At 43.5% G+C, this 16,371-nt stretch overlaps 1 protein-coding gene across 1 annotated transcript in view; it reads left to right on the top strand.

Moving 5' to 3' along the window:
- Positions 1-1,129: 1,129 nt before the first annotated feature.
- Positions 1,130-16,371, top strand: part of LOC126159174 (uncharacterized) — a 520,900-nt gene continuing 505,658 nt past the window's right edge. The window contains exon 1 of the mRNA XM_049916497.1: positions 1,130-1,245. The gene's annotated coding sequence lies outside the window, so the exon portion shown is untranslated. The remainder of the gene's footprint in view (positions 1,246-16,371) is intronic.

A 16,371-nucleotide genomic window follows, 5' to 3' on the forward strand; every position in this document is an offset into this window, starting at 1 on the left:
CATATTGGTGCTCTTCTTTAGGTATCTTGGTTGACTATGGGGTGAGGAGCACTGAACGTTAATGAAATATCTTGCGATTGTACACGTTGGGGGAGGGAGTGGGAGACAGAAGAAGAAGCAAAAGAGAGATACTTGTTTTATCAAATAATTTTTTTTTATTTTATAAAGATTCTCCTTTCAGTTGCAAGAGGGGAATATTTATCTTTTCTAATGCGCATGTTTAAAAAAGTTTAAGATCAGCAGTATTTTTGATGTATGAAGCTATTTTGTTTCCTGTTTAGAATTCCTTTCGTTGAAAACGACTATAATCTAATGACTGGCAAGTTGGACATTTACACATGTAAATTAGTTCACATTTCCAGTGACGACGTCAAAAAAGAAAAAAAAAAAAAGAGTTAATTGTAAGGGGGTTGGGGTAAGTTTCGATAGCAAAATGGATCAAGTAAATATAGTTACTTGAATGTAAAATTTCCGAAGCTTGCAATGGGGCAAAGCATCTTCTCATATTGACCTACGTTTGTTTCGACAGGATTCAGTAATACAGAACTATGATCTTCATTTGTAGCTTTACGATAGTAAGAAAATCTTTCATCTAAATAAAACTGCAAAATCCAAAACGATACCAAACATTTTGTCCAAAAAGAAGAGATTTATAGTGATGAGCACGCCCAGGCGTTTCTGCCTGCAACAGACCTGGCGTTCGCCGTGCCTAGCTGAAGTGACGTCACCAACAAGCTCCGAGGCTTTCCTTTGAGTCGGTGTTGCTTTAGCTGACCACTGCTACTGGGAAAACGACCATAGTCTACGCTTACTTACAGTAGGCTCCGGTGGCCTACGGTAGTTCTACAATTCTAGGAAAGAGTGGACTACCGTGGGCATTAACTACCTTCTGCACGTCCGCAGCGAAAGGAAACAGTAAAAAAGAAGTAGCGATCAGGAGAGATGAGACTCGCCGCGCCGGCGGAGGGTTTTGACACGGCCGGCGGCGCGCCGCCGCGGGCTGTTGGCATACGGCCGCCGACACCCAGGCACGCGCTGCAGCTTCGGCCCCCGGCCGCCAGAGCGCGCGCGCGCCGGCCGCCCTTTCCCACTGTGGGAGCCGGCGTCGCGTCCAGTCGCTGCGCGTCCTTCTCCACGGCAACCGCCGAGTGGCGTCTTCACGACCGACCGCTCGCCTGGCGCGCGCTGCTCCGCCACCGTTCGACGCCCCTCCGGCGTCGCAGGACATGTGACCCTATTCACAAGGTACGTCGCGACGCGTGCCGTCACCTCGTCGTGGGCTCACTATGCTCGTGATTCCAGTGTCCGTCGAAATTGTGAAACTTGTGCCTCCTCTTAAACTCATTGCGTGTTTACATTTCCCGTCGTGGTGTTATACCCTTCCAAAGTTTCAGACGACCCGTGTCAAAGTGTTTTCCGCACAGAATCTGAAACAGTGAGCAGTATACCACTTTGCTTCTGGAGAATACTTTATATGAAGCGTATCGACAATTTCGTTGTCTCTGAGAGACTATCTTCTAATTGCTGTGATTTCCGTTCCTTAACTTCTCTTACTGCCGTAAAATAACCAAATAAACCATAAAAAATAGTGTACGCAAATTGGCCAGTGCCGATTGTCAAAGACGTAAATATAAAAAGAAAGAGTACGAGATAGAGAGCTTGATAGATGTCGTGGATACCAACCTCAAGTGGCAGGGAATATATCGTGCTTCCGGGTATTCCTTTGAACTAAGTTAGGGAAACCTCGAAAAGCTATATTTCAGTATCTCCACAGGTATTTTAACACTGCTCCATTTGAATACGAGTAATCTCAAACACAGCACTGTATCTCCCGCTCAGTCACTGTTTACGTCTGCAGAACAATTTCACATGTAATTTCTAACAGCGGATGAGACCAAACTTCTTAATGTTTTATCTTCTGGCAATCTCTCTTCACATCAAACTTCTCTCCTCTTTGCTGCCTTCACCAGTTCCCTCTTCCTAAATTTACATCTGCTGTACCTTGCCTTCGAGTATTAAAGTGCATAAATGTGCTTATACGTTTGTTTGTATCTGTGTGTGTGTGTGTGTGTGTGTGTGTGTGTGTGTGTGTGTGTGCGCGCGTGAGAGAGAGAGAGAGTACGAGAGAGGGGGGGGGGGGGGAGAAAAGAGTGATTTAAAGAAAGAGAAACTGATAGCAATAGAAAAACATTCACTAGAGGCTCTCTTTTCTTACGACAAAAGCAGCCTTACTACATCTTTAGTTCTCAAATCACCTTTCAGTGTTTTAAAAACACTGTGATTTAGTCTCTCTTCCTGTTCCAAGTGCGAAAGGCATGCGGAAAGAACAACCAGCAGTAAGTCTGCGTTGAAAGTTTCTGATTTTCCCATCATTCATACTTCATTTTATCACTCCAAACCAACGTGTGACCGTCTGAAATGCATTGTATGTAGATGTACTCTATTAATTGTGATTATTTGTTACTGACTGAATCATTCTAACTAAATATTTATCGTAACCGTCGTTTTACCTCATCATATTATATTTTCAGTATCGGAATGTTATTGTTAATTCCCTAAAGAAAATTGTATTCATTGATACTGCAAAATGATTATATATGTCATCGAGTAGTGCTTGACCGGAAGTTGAACTGTTAAAATAAACTTTTACTAGAATATCGACAGTAACATTATTGTATGAGCGCATCTTCCTCGATGACGACTATGAAACAGCGTTTTATCTAATTCAGCTGCAGTTCGCGGTGTAATGGTGCCGGAACGGTAGTTCAGTACGTGCGGTCAGAGGGCTGGGGGTGTTCTTTGCAGAAAAAGGAGGGAAAAAACCTGAGTGCAGTATTCAGCAATGAATTGAAGGGGTGTCACGGGACGTCCGTCCAGACCAAATGACGACAACGAACAAAATGAGAATAAAAAATGGTTAGCGTCGCTGCCGTTAGACCACGGTGTTAATCCTAGTGTCTTCCCGCGTCCGGGAAGATCTGACCAAGAAAGCATCCACGGCTAGGTCTCAGTTGACACCTCCCACGGTAACTCAGTGTGATTGAAATACGGTGCAATCTTAATTTCTGCTCTTCTTCGAATTAACAAAGGTGTTCCGCGGTGACTGGCTCATCAGCCTGTGATCAATCCCGCATATCTGCTACATTCTTTCAGATTTTTCCTAGACAGTTGCTCCTAGCGTGATTAATAGCACATTCTCGCGTATTGTAAGCATACATATCTGCGTATCCACAAATGGCCTTTCAGCAAAGTTTCTGTGATGTACTGGTATATTCACATTTCGTTACTTTCCAGAGAAAAGTGACACAATGCTTAAAGTCCTGGACTCGCATTCCAGAGAAACGGGTATCGAATCCACGTCCATCCATCCAGATTTAGGTTTACCGTGGTTTCCTTAAACTGTATGTGGCAAATCCGGAATGACTTCTTTAAAAAGAACACCGCTGTTTTGCACTACCATCCTAGTCCAATTTTAGCTTGTGTTCCATCTGTAATAACCTAGCTATCGGTGGGGGCATTTCCCCTTTAATTATTTGAAATGCACTCATCTTGCATTATTGCCATGTCGAAGCTGATGGCCAGATGTCTGCGTTCCTACATCACTGATCTAACAACTCAGGTATTGGAGTATAAATCACCAAGAGTCCATAACAAGAAATACAGATCACTTCAGGCAACATAAACTTCTCATGGGTTGTTCATCTAAATTGTTGGTACTCTAATCATTTTCCATAATCGTAGCAAAGTTTTTATGTTAGTATGTTATTTATTCATTCCAAACCAATGCACTTTTTATCTACTTTTCCTGCTGTTTCTTGATACAGAAATTTTGTCTCCCACTTCATGGAGTACTTCCAGTTGCTTCTTCTTAGTGCCGATACTTTACAAGCATAAAATAGTCCCTGACATGACCAAAAAAGAGAAAAAAACAAAATCTGAAGTGAGTTCTAGTTTTAGTTATTCTTCTTCTTCCCCCCTCCTACCCCTTCTCCTCCTTCTCTCCTTTTGTTTTTCACTGTGTTACACAAGCACACACATTCTTGATTTTACTTTTCTTTTCAAGATCGTAGCTCTAACCCTATTCCCATTGACAACAAATTACACTGTGACCTCTACGCTAAAAATACTCAGTCTAGAGTTGTTGCCAACCTTAGGGTAAAGATTTTTTACGAAGGATACACCTAAGTTTCAAGACCGTTCAACTCACAGTAAATGATAAACACTAGCTGTAGCTACTTATGGATCCCTCCCTCTTCCCCTTCCACCAACCTTCTCGATTCCCCCCCCCCCACCCCTTTCCATTACTAGCCCTTCTCCCTTCCGCCACATCCAGCTCCTTCACAACCTCACTCTCTCTCTCTTTCTTGAACTGAGACGTTCCGATGCACGGAGAAATTAATTCGCATTCGGCAGAAGAATAGAATTCAGAAAACGGATCACAGTTACTAGCCACTTTCAAAAGTACTCAGTATTTTATTTAAAGTACAAATCATCGTACCTGTAGCTAGTGTCTGAAGTAAGGCGGATGTCAGTATGTGTCACTGCAGATTGTATCAAAATGACTTTCTGCATCAAACTTTCCCTATCTCTCTACACACGTGCAGTTAACACAGAGGTTGATTCTTCTGCGTAATTACACCATTATTTGCACACTTACGGTCTTATTTTGTGGACGGTACCAATTAAGAGCGCACAGTATAGGCTGACTTCATCTGCATTCAGTTCGCCCTGAGAAGACAGTGCAAAGGGGGTGGCGGTCGTTCTAATTCTGATCGCCCTTCTTCTGCAGACACTCTTCTTTGTGACTCTGCGATCAAATGGTGGAATGGTGTCAAAATTGAAAAGGGCGAGGTTCGTTCGCCTGTCGACACTGTGACATATTCCTGACTGTACCAACATGGTCTCCACAATTTCAGTGGCAATAAATTTAGAAAAATAAGCAACACCTATCGATGAACGTTAGCCAACTGCACTCTGACTATAGTAACATTTTGGTTACTTCCTTTTCAAGTAAAACTGGGCGCCTGATACAGCAACGGGTTATGAATTTCTTGGTATAAGACAGTCTTGGTTGCCAATTTTTTTATCTATTTATTGGCAATGAGGCGCTTCGCCCTTGTGAAGCACCTTCAGGTTAATATGAAGTAATGTCGTCAGCCAACATATGGTATACGGCGTTAAAGGACTGAAGTTGGCTCATCGCGATACTTGTCACGTAAATCTGAAGATGTCCCACGAGGGCGAAACGCGTCGTTGTCAATAAATAGAAAAAAAAGTTGGCAACAAAGATTGTCTTATTTCAAGAAGTTGTTCCTTTTCCTTGAGGCGACAAAATATACAGACGAAAGATAGCGGAGGGGAGGATTCAGCACGTTTTCATATGCGAGGGACATGATACACTGTTGTTAGATATTCTTCTCAGGTTTAGCATTTCCTGCTAGTAACCGTGGACAGATGTGTAAACCTCTCTCGCGTTTCCTATCACTCCCGCCAGACACCTGGTTCTGTACCAAAGTGAAGCTAAGTCTACGTAAAGATATCCACATCTGAATATGTAGGTTCCCGTTGTAGATATGATTTTTACAGTCATTCCAATATTTCGAGCAAAAGGACTACCGGTAGGAAATGTCATTGAATTAAATTATTGAACATAAATATGTAATGGTGTGTAGCAGAAAAAGAACGAAAAAAGTGAGTAGATGAAGGAGTAATAGGATAAATCGTAAAGATAGCTTAATGACATACGTGGTTCTTAGCAGGTCTGTAACGAGAAAAGAAGTGGAGAAACAAAAATGTGCAAAATTTAAGAAACAACACACGAGCTTAACAAGCGCGAGGCAATTAAAATTGAAAACAAAGATATGAGCTGAATATGGATATAGTGAACAAAGACGGGACAGAATTAAACAATTAGTTGTTGGATCACCACAATTCCATCGCTAGCACGTAACGGATTTCCCATAATACTTTTACGAGCTTTATTCATATTTCCGCCGCGCGGGGTAGCCGAGCGGACTATGGCGCCTTGCACGGTTCGCGCGGCTGCCCCCGTAGGAGGCTCCAGTCCTCCCTCGGGCATGGGTGTGTGCATTGTCCTTAGCGTAAGTTAGTTTAAGTGAAATTAAGTAATGTGTAGGCTCAGGGACCGGTGTAGTATGAGATAAATTGGAATTGTTTGCTTCCATGCAGCCTCTCTCATTCCTGTCAAAAATTCACCCTTACAAAATTTTGTATTCTATATACTGAAATAATACTTCAGTTCCAAGGTCGTAGAAGGAATAACTATTTTTCTGTCCCAAGAACTGGAACAATGATGGATTATACCAGATCGTACGTATCTGTCGAGTGTTTTTCATTTTTGATTTTTTCATTTTTAATTAATCATTAATCAGTTGTGTTTCCCAGCATGCCACCTATTAATTAACGTAGGACATACTTTCTCATCCTTGCTGTCAAGGGAAACCAATTGGTAGCCTGTAGTGCATGATTCTTACAATCATTCCAATATTTCGTAAAGGAGGATCATGCCTGTTTTCATATGCGAGGGAGATAAACTGTTAAACGATTTTGCACTGTCGTCGCTATTACTTGAATTAACATTGTTTCCCCACATCAGCTTCGCGGGTGTGATGCACGGGCTATCGATATTTCTTCCTGTCATAGTACAGTTTCTGATCCGTGACATCTTCCTAGTTACAACTCATTTTCTCCACCACTGTTTTCACTGTCTCTGGCTACCTCTCCCTTGGACTGCTGTTGGTCGCTTCCCAGTGCCGAAAGTGTTTTGTTGCTGCTCTGCATTCACCTGTTCTCATCAAGTGATGATGCCACTGCAGTCTGCTGTTTCCAATAATACGAGAAGACTTCAAAAAGTAAGTTACACATTATTATGGCAGGCCAAGTAACTTTTACTACATGCTGCAGTACACCTGGAAGCGAACCAGATACACGACACTGTTTTTCAACATAGTCACCAAGTCTCTGTGATCAAAAGTCGGATCAATCTACAAATCGTTCAGTTCCTCGACGACAGATATCTGCTCTCTCTTCATACAGCCTTCGAGAGCCACTGTGTGAATGTCTTCATCGTCGTAAAATCTGCAGTTTGTTGCATGTCTGAGTAACCAAGTGGGTTTTTAAAATCAATTCGCAGTTTGTCCAGAAAAGTATGAAAGATGACTAATAAATGTTCTCAAGTTTCCCAGTCTGTAATTCCGTGTAGAAATGAACTATTCTCTAATCTGTGGAGAATTAGAGTAACAGAATTAATTGTTGTAGATAAAATTCTTCGTAGTCTTTTTATAAGTTAAGGAGATGTAACATTGTCTATGAGCAAAAATAAACACCATAGCAGTCTTAAATTATAAAAAGTTAGCAGCTTGTATTTCAGCTCCAGTTGTAAAATTCGATGCATTTCACACTACATAGAAGTTTCAAACGCGTCGTCTTTTATAGGGTAATACATATAAAAGCAATGCTGAAACAGGGAGTGGCAGTCTACCGTTGTTTTGATGTATCTTAATTGATTTCTGTACCCTTCGTGAAACCATATACTACTGAGAAAAGCTGCGCGGAGTGGCCGCGCGGTTTGAGGCGCCATGTCAAGGATTGCACGGCCCCTCCCGCCGGAGGTTCGAGTCCACCCTCGGGCATGGGTGTGTGTGTTTTTCTTAGCATAAGTTAGTTTAAGTAGTGTGTAAGTTTAGGGACCGATGACCGCAGCAGTTTGGTCCCTTAGGAATTCACACACATTTGAACATTCTGGACTACTGAAAAAAAAAATGTATCGCAATCACGAGCAAATTATTTCTGGACATCTTATTTTTGTGCTTGTAAAAGCAAAAAAGAATCCTCTGACAGTTATTTGACGATATTTGTAGTCTTATGAACGACTGAATGCTTTGTGAAGGTGTGGGTCCACTGTTTTATTTTTAACTCGTTTTCAGTACTGCCTATTTCAAGCAATGTATATGTATAGAACAACGTGTGTACGAAGTCTTTATTTACTGACTAAATTGATCTAGAGTGCAGATCAAAATAGTTCTATAAGAAGAAACGTAATAGTTTAACGTCCCATCGATTCGAGATCATTGGTCAAGGAGGAGAAGCTTTCATTAGAACAAGAAAGACTAGGATGGAGTTGAACCGTTCTGACTGACATGTCGATACCGATTGCTCTGTCTCTCTCTCTCTCTCTCTCTCTCTCTCTCTCTCTTTCTCTCTCCCTCTCCCTCTCTCCCCCCCCTTTTTTTTTAAAAAAAGGGAAAGGTGTCACCACCATTTACTGTTCATGAAATCATGTCTGGTGGCAGCGCTGACATACTACGTCGTTCCGACGAGTGTCACACTCATCATCTTTTGGGGTTCTGGGTTAGTATGAAAACAATGCGGATGCACCACTACGTACACGTGTGGAACGCTGCCTATCCTTCCCATCGGTACAGATGCGCGGGTGTCCAGATTGCGCAGGAGTTAGAGCCATGGCAATGTCGCACACTCTGCACACAGCTATTACTTTTCTTTCATAGTGAAATAATGCCAATTTACCGACCTAGATCATGAGCTAGGCCGACGTAAACAGATAAATTGGGTGATAATGTCATTCGCTTTACTGATTTATATGAAGCTTTTCACCTTGACAAAGCTGATTGTTTATTCAGAAATGTTCAAGAAGCTTCTCACTTGTCCTCTCAGCATTTAGTGACCCCTGTTACCATTCTCAAGAAAATCTGATGTTCTATGCAGCAGAGCAACAGAGGACCTACACAGTTTTACCCAGTAACGTTAAGCACGAGAGCACAATACCAGTTTCTGCAGAGTAGCTGTCAAATATTCAGCCACGGGAAAACGAGTTTGCACAACACTAGGATAGACATTACCGTAGATAAAGAATAATAAAATTATGGCCGTTGTGCCTCTATACTAAGATGAATGTTGTGTATAACATCTGTACGAACCGTTAACTCTTTTTATGACATTTTCTAAAATAAGAATGAAATGTTCGAAAAAATCAACAGGTATTTCACTTGGCACGATTGTGTTGGTGTTGGTATACTCCTTGATATCTTCCGACCTAATAGTCAACTGATCTGGATAAGGAGTGGAGTGGAGTGCAAGGGGAACTAAAATTCAACGAGGAACAGGAACCACGGAGAACTTCCGTATTCTGTGTACATGAAGCGCTGGTAGATGCCACAGCAGATCCCAGTGGGAGAAATAGGATATATAGGGATCGAATTCAGGGTCTCAGAATTTTTAGTTATAGACACACAAGCTGATCCTTAACGCTCTTATGGCAGAAACACCCGTTGTCATAAGAGCAAAATCCTTTCCGTCCCATTCCATCTTTCAGCTACTTTCTCGAAGTCCATCTCATAGCAAGAACCCGACTTTGGAAAAAGTACTCGTTACACTTGTACATCCTTCTTTCCAACCAGATCTCCTTGTTTTCACGATATTCTTAGCTGGTGCAGTCTCCTTAAATTTCCTTTCTCCTATAATCCACTAGATCAGAAAACATTTATCTTGTACACCGATAAATTCTTTTTATACATGCCACTATCATTTTTGTTATTATTGTCACTACTATTGTCATTCTACTTACTCTTCTTGTTCTTCATCTTATTATTATGACTATTACTATTATCATTAGTAGTGGCAGCATTGCAGTAGTACAGGTACTGCCAGGATTAACTTTATTAGTTCATAGTCAGTACTACGTTACTGGCCATTAAAATTGCTACACCACGAAGATGACGTGCTGAAGACGCGAAATTTAACCGCCAGGAAGAAGATGCGGTGATATGTAAATGATTAGCTTTTCAGAGCATCCACACAATGTCGGCGCCTGTGGCGACACCTACGACGTGTTGACATAAGGAAAGTTTCCAACCAATTTCTCATACACAAACAGCAGTTGACCGGCGTTGCCTGGTGAAACGTTGTTGTAAGGCCTCGTGTAAGGAGGAGAAATGCGTACCATCACTTTTTCCGTCTTTGATAAAGGTCGGATTGTAGCCTATAGCGATTGCGTTTTATCCTATCGCGACATTGCTGCTCGCGTTGATCGAGATCCAATGACTCTTAGCAGAATATGGTATCGGTGGGTTCAGGAGGGTAATACGGAACGCCATGCTGGATCCCAACGTCCTCGTATCACTAGCAGTTGAGATGACAGGCATCTCATCCGCATGGCTGTAACGGATCGTGCAGCCACGTCTCGATCCCTCAGTCAACAGATGGGGACGTTTCCAAGATAACAACCATCTGCACGAACAGTTCGACGACGTTTGCAGCGGCATGGACTATCAGTTCGGAGACCATGGATGCGGTTACCCTTGACGCTGCATCACAGACAGGAACGCCTGCGATGGTGTACTCAACGACGAACCTGGGTGCATGAATGGCAAAACGTCATTTTTTCGGATGAATCCAGGTTCTGTTTACAGCATCATGATGGTCGCATCCGTGTTTGGCGACATCGCGGTGAACGCACATTGGAAGCGTGTATTCGTCATCGCCATACTGGCGTATCACCTGGCGTGATGATATGGGGTGCCATTGGTTACCCGTCTCGGTCACCTCTTGTTCGCATTGACGGCACTTTGAACAGTGGACGTTACATTTCAGATGTGTTATGACCCTTGGCTCTACCCTTCATTCGATCCCTGCGAAGCCCTACATTTCAGCAGGATAATGCACGACCGCATGTTGCAGCTCCTGTACGGGCCTTTCTGGATACAGAAAATGTTCGACTGCTGCCCTGGCCAGCACATTCTCCAGATCTCTAACCAATTGAAAACGTCTGGTCAATGGTGGCCGAGCAACTGGCTCGTCACAATACGCCAGTCACTACTCTTGATGAACTGTGGTATCGCGTTGAAGCTGCATGGGCAGCTTTACCTGTACACACCGTCCAAGCTCTGTTTGACTCAATGCCCAGGCGTATCAAAGCCGTTATTACGGCAAGAGGTGGTTGTTCTGGGTACTGATTTCTCAGGATCTATGCACCCAAACTGCGTGAAAATGTAATCACATGTCAGTTCATGTATAATATATTTGTCCAATGAATATTATCTTCTCCATTTCTTCTTGGGTAGCAATTCTAATGGCCAGTAGTGTATTTACTCACATTGTCACTTCAGACACTCAAATCATTTTATAAAATTTGTCGTACTGAAATTGCTGTTTCTTAGGAAACTATGCTGTAAATTAGGTACTGAATGTCTGAAATCCTGGGCCAATGCAAGAGAGGCCCTGCTCTCCCTATGCAAGTCAGATTAAATAAATAAATGAATATAAAAATCCACGCCCCCACCAAGCGGAAAAAAACGCGGATCGGCTGCAGATGGGGAGTGTATGTAAATCCGGCGCAAAACATCTGCGCGAGACGTCGTTCAGTTGGGGCATGAAGTGCAGAGAGAGCGTGTCGAATTTGTAATGGCGACTAGCACTGCATTTAGATCAGATGGATGCACAAAAAAATGTGGTGCAACAAAAGGCGGCTGCGCTTCCTGGTGAGGATGACGCCGGAGCTGTTGGAGGAGGTCGTCGACGTTGCCTGGTAACGGCGTCTCTGGCGGTCCCCTCCCTCCCACTCCTGCACACATTGTTCGCCGAGACAGACGGCGGGCGGTCCTGTGGCGCTGTGGGAATTCGCCGCTCCGCTCCCAGAGGACACTGCTGAGACGACGCGTTGTTGCCGATCAGGTATACAGCGGCCTTGGTAAACCCTTCTTACCCATGAAATTATTCAGCCTTTCGAGACCTTCGTCTGAACTGTTATCCTTAAGATCGCTTTATAAGGGTATGCTTGTTATTTAAATTGTCCAATGCTTTGATGGGGCTACTACCCAATACGGTTAAAGCGTAATGAGTCTCCGGGGTCGGACGTTTTATTATATTATATATCGTTTAATTCTACATGTCCACTATGAATAAGTTAATATTAATTTTCGAATTTACACTCCTCGCCATCGAAATAGCAACACCATGAATTCATACTCCTTCTACGCAACGACCAAGCAGTGGCTAGCGAATAGTGGCGTGCTAGTCTCTGGATCAAATGTTTGCCGTGGGCGTGAGACCAGGCCTGTGCGACAGTTGCACACATTCTGTATCGAGATACGTAGGAGTGAATGGATAACACGTGGTCCTTCGTTATCCTGTCTTATTGCAAACAAGTCCGTTTCCTGACCTAACTACATCGCCGAGCCAGCAATGAATTTGTCCTCTTCGGGATTAAACGTTTGGGGCCATTGAGATCCTTCGTGGAACTGAGAACTGCATTTCTGAACCAATCGATTCCATGTTCACGTGACTTTGATGAGATCCTGACCAATGCCACGAGCAGTACCACGGAAGTAGAAGGTGCGTCTGAAAAGTTTGATGAGTGGCCTCAAAAAAATTAGGAGACAAGAGTTAAGAACAAAATAGCTTTACTGGCCTTCAAAGCTACAACACACTCCAGAATTCGCTTTTAGACCTTCTGGATAGTGCCAGGAAACGCATCTTGTAAAATTGCTCGAGGTACCGCGGTCACGCATTCTTGGATATCCGCAACGTCACAATAGAGAAGACTTGGTGCTACCGATACAATCCGGAGACCAATCGACACCCAGTGGCATCCTGTCCGTCTTCCCCGCCTCTCTCGATTAGAAATTTAAGGCGGGTCAAGCCTTCGTTGTCGAAAAAGACGATCAACAACGTCTTAATCTTGCATTTCGTCAGCCGACCTTTTTTGGGACTATGGGACGATGAATTCCGTGCCACTGTTTTTCGCTTGCTCTCCAGTTGGTACTGGTAGCACCACGTTTCATCTCCTGTTACGATACGGATAGCCAATGACGCGTAACCACGGTGCTTAGAGCGACTCCACACAGTTAAAGTTAATGAACGAGAAACCCGCTGCGTAATCTTTCCTTGCGTATAGCATGTACGAGTGTGCTGAAATGCTAATCGTTTACATATCCAAGCATGTCGTACCGGTATGACATTTGTTTCATGTCGTCTTCATAATTCTGCAATTGTAAAGGCGAGCAGTGTATTTATATAAGGTGCGATCAAAAACTTTCCGTTCGAAGGCCGTACAGTCCGGAATCGGTGTGCCAATCAGGCAAAATCGCCGTTAGCATTGAAACAGTCATCCCAGTGTCGCACCAGGATGAAGATAGCCATTTGGTAAAACATAGCGTTCTGCTGCGTGCAGAAGTCCGTAACTGCCTGTTCGACATCCTCATCCGACAGGAATCTTCGACCCTTCAAGGCGTGGTAATAGGATGGCGAGAGGCCAGGACTACATTAGAGCGGGTGATCGAGTGTCCCCCAGTTGAGTTGGCGTAACTTCTGCGTTACGGCTTTTGAGATATGGGGACGTGAATTGTCATGAAGCAGGAACACCCCCTGTCGCTGTTTTCCATAAATGTGGTTTCCGACAAATAAAAAAAATGGTTCAAATGGCTCTGAGCACTATGGGACTTATCATCTGAGGTCATCAGTCCCCTAGACTTATAACTACTTAAACCTAACTAACCTAAGGACATCACACACATCCATGCCCGAGGCAGGATTCGAACCTGCGACCGTAGGAACAGCGCGGTCCGGACTGAAGCGCCTAGAAACGCTCGGCCACAGCGGCTGGCGGTTTTCAACAGACACGTTGTCCATACAAGTTCTTCTTCATTCTCCTATAGGTGTGCACCTGTGTTCGTCATTCAGCAGCCAAGAAAATAATAACAGCACTCAGGTACTGCTTCAACGCATTTGATAATAACGTCGCCATAGTTCACGTTTCTGCATTTACCGTATGCACGTCGGAAAGACAAGAATGGCACACTAATTCCTTGCTTACATGTCAGTGCTTATACAGCGTGGTTAGAAACAGCATGAAAAGCTTGTAATGCAGTTGCAGGGGAAGCTGTCATGAGAAACAATTATTAAGGAAAAACCTCGTTAGGCTTGCGCCGTTTCTGAGTTATTTAGGTTTTAAGTTAGCCCCTCAGGAAGTTGCGTGTGCAAATTCAAGCTACCTGCCACGGACAGCGTCACAAATGTGTGCATCGTTTGATTTCTTCAGACCGAACAAACGTAACATTTGTTCGCATAGCTTAAATTTAACACTTACGAAAAAGGCACGTTTTAACTGGTAACGAGCATTTCAACAAGTGGTAGCCCACAGACGCACAGATGTATGTGCATTACTGCCTTTTAACGCGTACAAGTCCTTGAATTCGTGTGTGCAATGACTTCATTTTCTAACTTTAATGCTAATTAACTCGAAAACGGAGCAACATATCGAATTTTCTTCTTAATAATTATTTCCCGCACAACCTCACCTGTAACAAGCTTACAGGCTATTCAAACAGTTTACGACCACCCTTTATACCCGCATCGGATTCGCACTACATTGCATGTACGCTGCAGCAATGTCCTCACACAGAAACTTTTAATCGTCCCTTTGTATAGTTTTATATCCTTATTATGTATCTAAGATCACAAAAATTTATTACAGTTCAAATGGTCAGGATGAACAGGGCACTGAAATACAATATTGCTCTTTTCGGACCTAGTTCATTACAAATCGAAAAAGTGCTTTTCCAGAATTCGTGTACAAAAAAAAAAAAAACAAAAAAAAAAAGCGGAACAAAATACATGGTGACAGATGATGCTGATAGTTGGAAAAGGAGGAGGTGGAGCTAGAGCGATGCCTCCCTTCACATAATAGCAACAACGCTTTCTGGCTATATATGAGGTACTGACCGAGATTGTAAACCTCTACCTGAACGGCAATACAATGTGCATCCTTTGAAATACAGGGGCGCAGGTCAGATGGACTCGCTGCAGTGATTAATAATTCCTCAGTGAAAGATTGCTAATAGGCCTGAGCTGACGATTTGCTCACCGCTTAACTGCCCAATGAGTGATGTGCACACTGACTGTAGGTGCGCAACTGCAAAGGCCGCGACAAGCGTACCCACGCCGCGATCTGTGCAGAGAATCAGGGCTGGCGTGCCGAAAACACCAAGAATCTGTATCTGCTCTCCGACAATTTGCTGAGCATACAGCGTACCTCTGCCGAACTGCCCAGACTGTTCTCTACGGTGGACATCTACCGAATACCTCGACAATCTCTCCTCCCTCCTCAACATCAAATCCACGTAGAGACGCCAAAAACTGTCGCCACTACTTTTCAAGCTGGCCGCGCTAATTGCACCTATGGAGTACTTATGACACCGCGCCAGATAGCCCATCTAGACACGGCACAGTGCTATTACTCCAATTGGAAAGTGTCCCCGCCAAAATCTATGCTCTCCCCGGCTAAACTTAGCGCCAGAGAAACGCGCGAGGATTCCACTGCTGCGGCGGACAACGCTCTCCTTCCCAATGCAAATAGTAAACCACGGCGCCCATCTGTCGGTCGCACACCCGAGGTGCAAAATACGTTTCCAGAATGCAAGTCGCTGGCCATTGTCCTGCTGAAGACCGGGCCGCCCTCGTGGGCTGACTTTATGCCAAGATGCCACCACCTGCGCTCACAAGCAAAGCTGTCATACTTTTGTAAAAGCCCTTGTGCTTTCCTGGAGGAGCTTAGGGCTTTTCTTTGACTGCTACCACCCTGGCCACGTCTCCTCGCCGTCCTCACTGACACAGACAAGAATCTAGTGCCACAACCATTACTGCTAGCGGTTTACCAACTTAAACCTTAGTTGTTGTGTTTATGTTTGCTTAACATCACATGAAGGAAATTTCCAGTGGAAGCAAAGTGTAGTTACTCTACTCATTTATTTACATTCTTCTGGTACAGCTGTTTTTACGCTGTGACTTTTAGTTGCTTTCTTGATAAAATTGTCATGATATTTGTCGACTGTTTCAGGATTGAGGTGTATCACAAACGAATAGCGTGATCGGTAACGTTTGATGACTATACGATCATGTAAAAGTTACAAGAAAGGAAAGACGATTGGGGCTACCCATCAACGGCTTGATTGTTAGAGACGCATCAAAATCTCGGATTGGGGAAGGATACGGAAGGATATGGGTCTTGCTCGTATCAGCATCCACTTCAGTCGATTTAGGCAAAGAATATGCACCTCCCGGCATGCAATGCAATTTTTGCTTTAGAACCCCGGAATAAGTGGATCTTTCAGGTCGTCAGACCATTGCGACATGCAACTCTGAGCGTTCTTTTAGATGAGATGCATGTTTGCTTAGGAGTTAAAGACAACAAAGAAAGAAGAATTGTTATGTGAATATCGTAATACGGGGTGACTTCACTACTGGCCATTAATATTGCTACACCAAGAAGAAATGCACATGATAAACGGGTATTCATTGGACAAATATATTGTACTAGAACTGACATGTAATTACACT

The sequence above is a fragment of the Schistocerca cancellata genome, chromosome 2 (genome assembly GCF_023864275.1).
Source record: "Schistocerca cancellata isolate TAMUIC-IGC-003103 chromosome 2, iqSchCanc2.1, whole genome shotgun sequence".
Classification (NCBI taxonomy): Eukaryota; Metazoa; Arthropoda; class Insecta; order Orthoptera; family Acrididae; genus Schistocerca; species Schistocerca cancellata.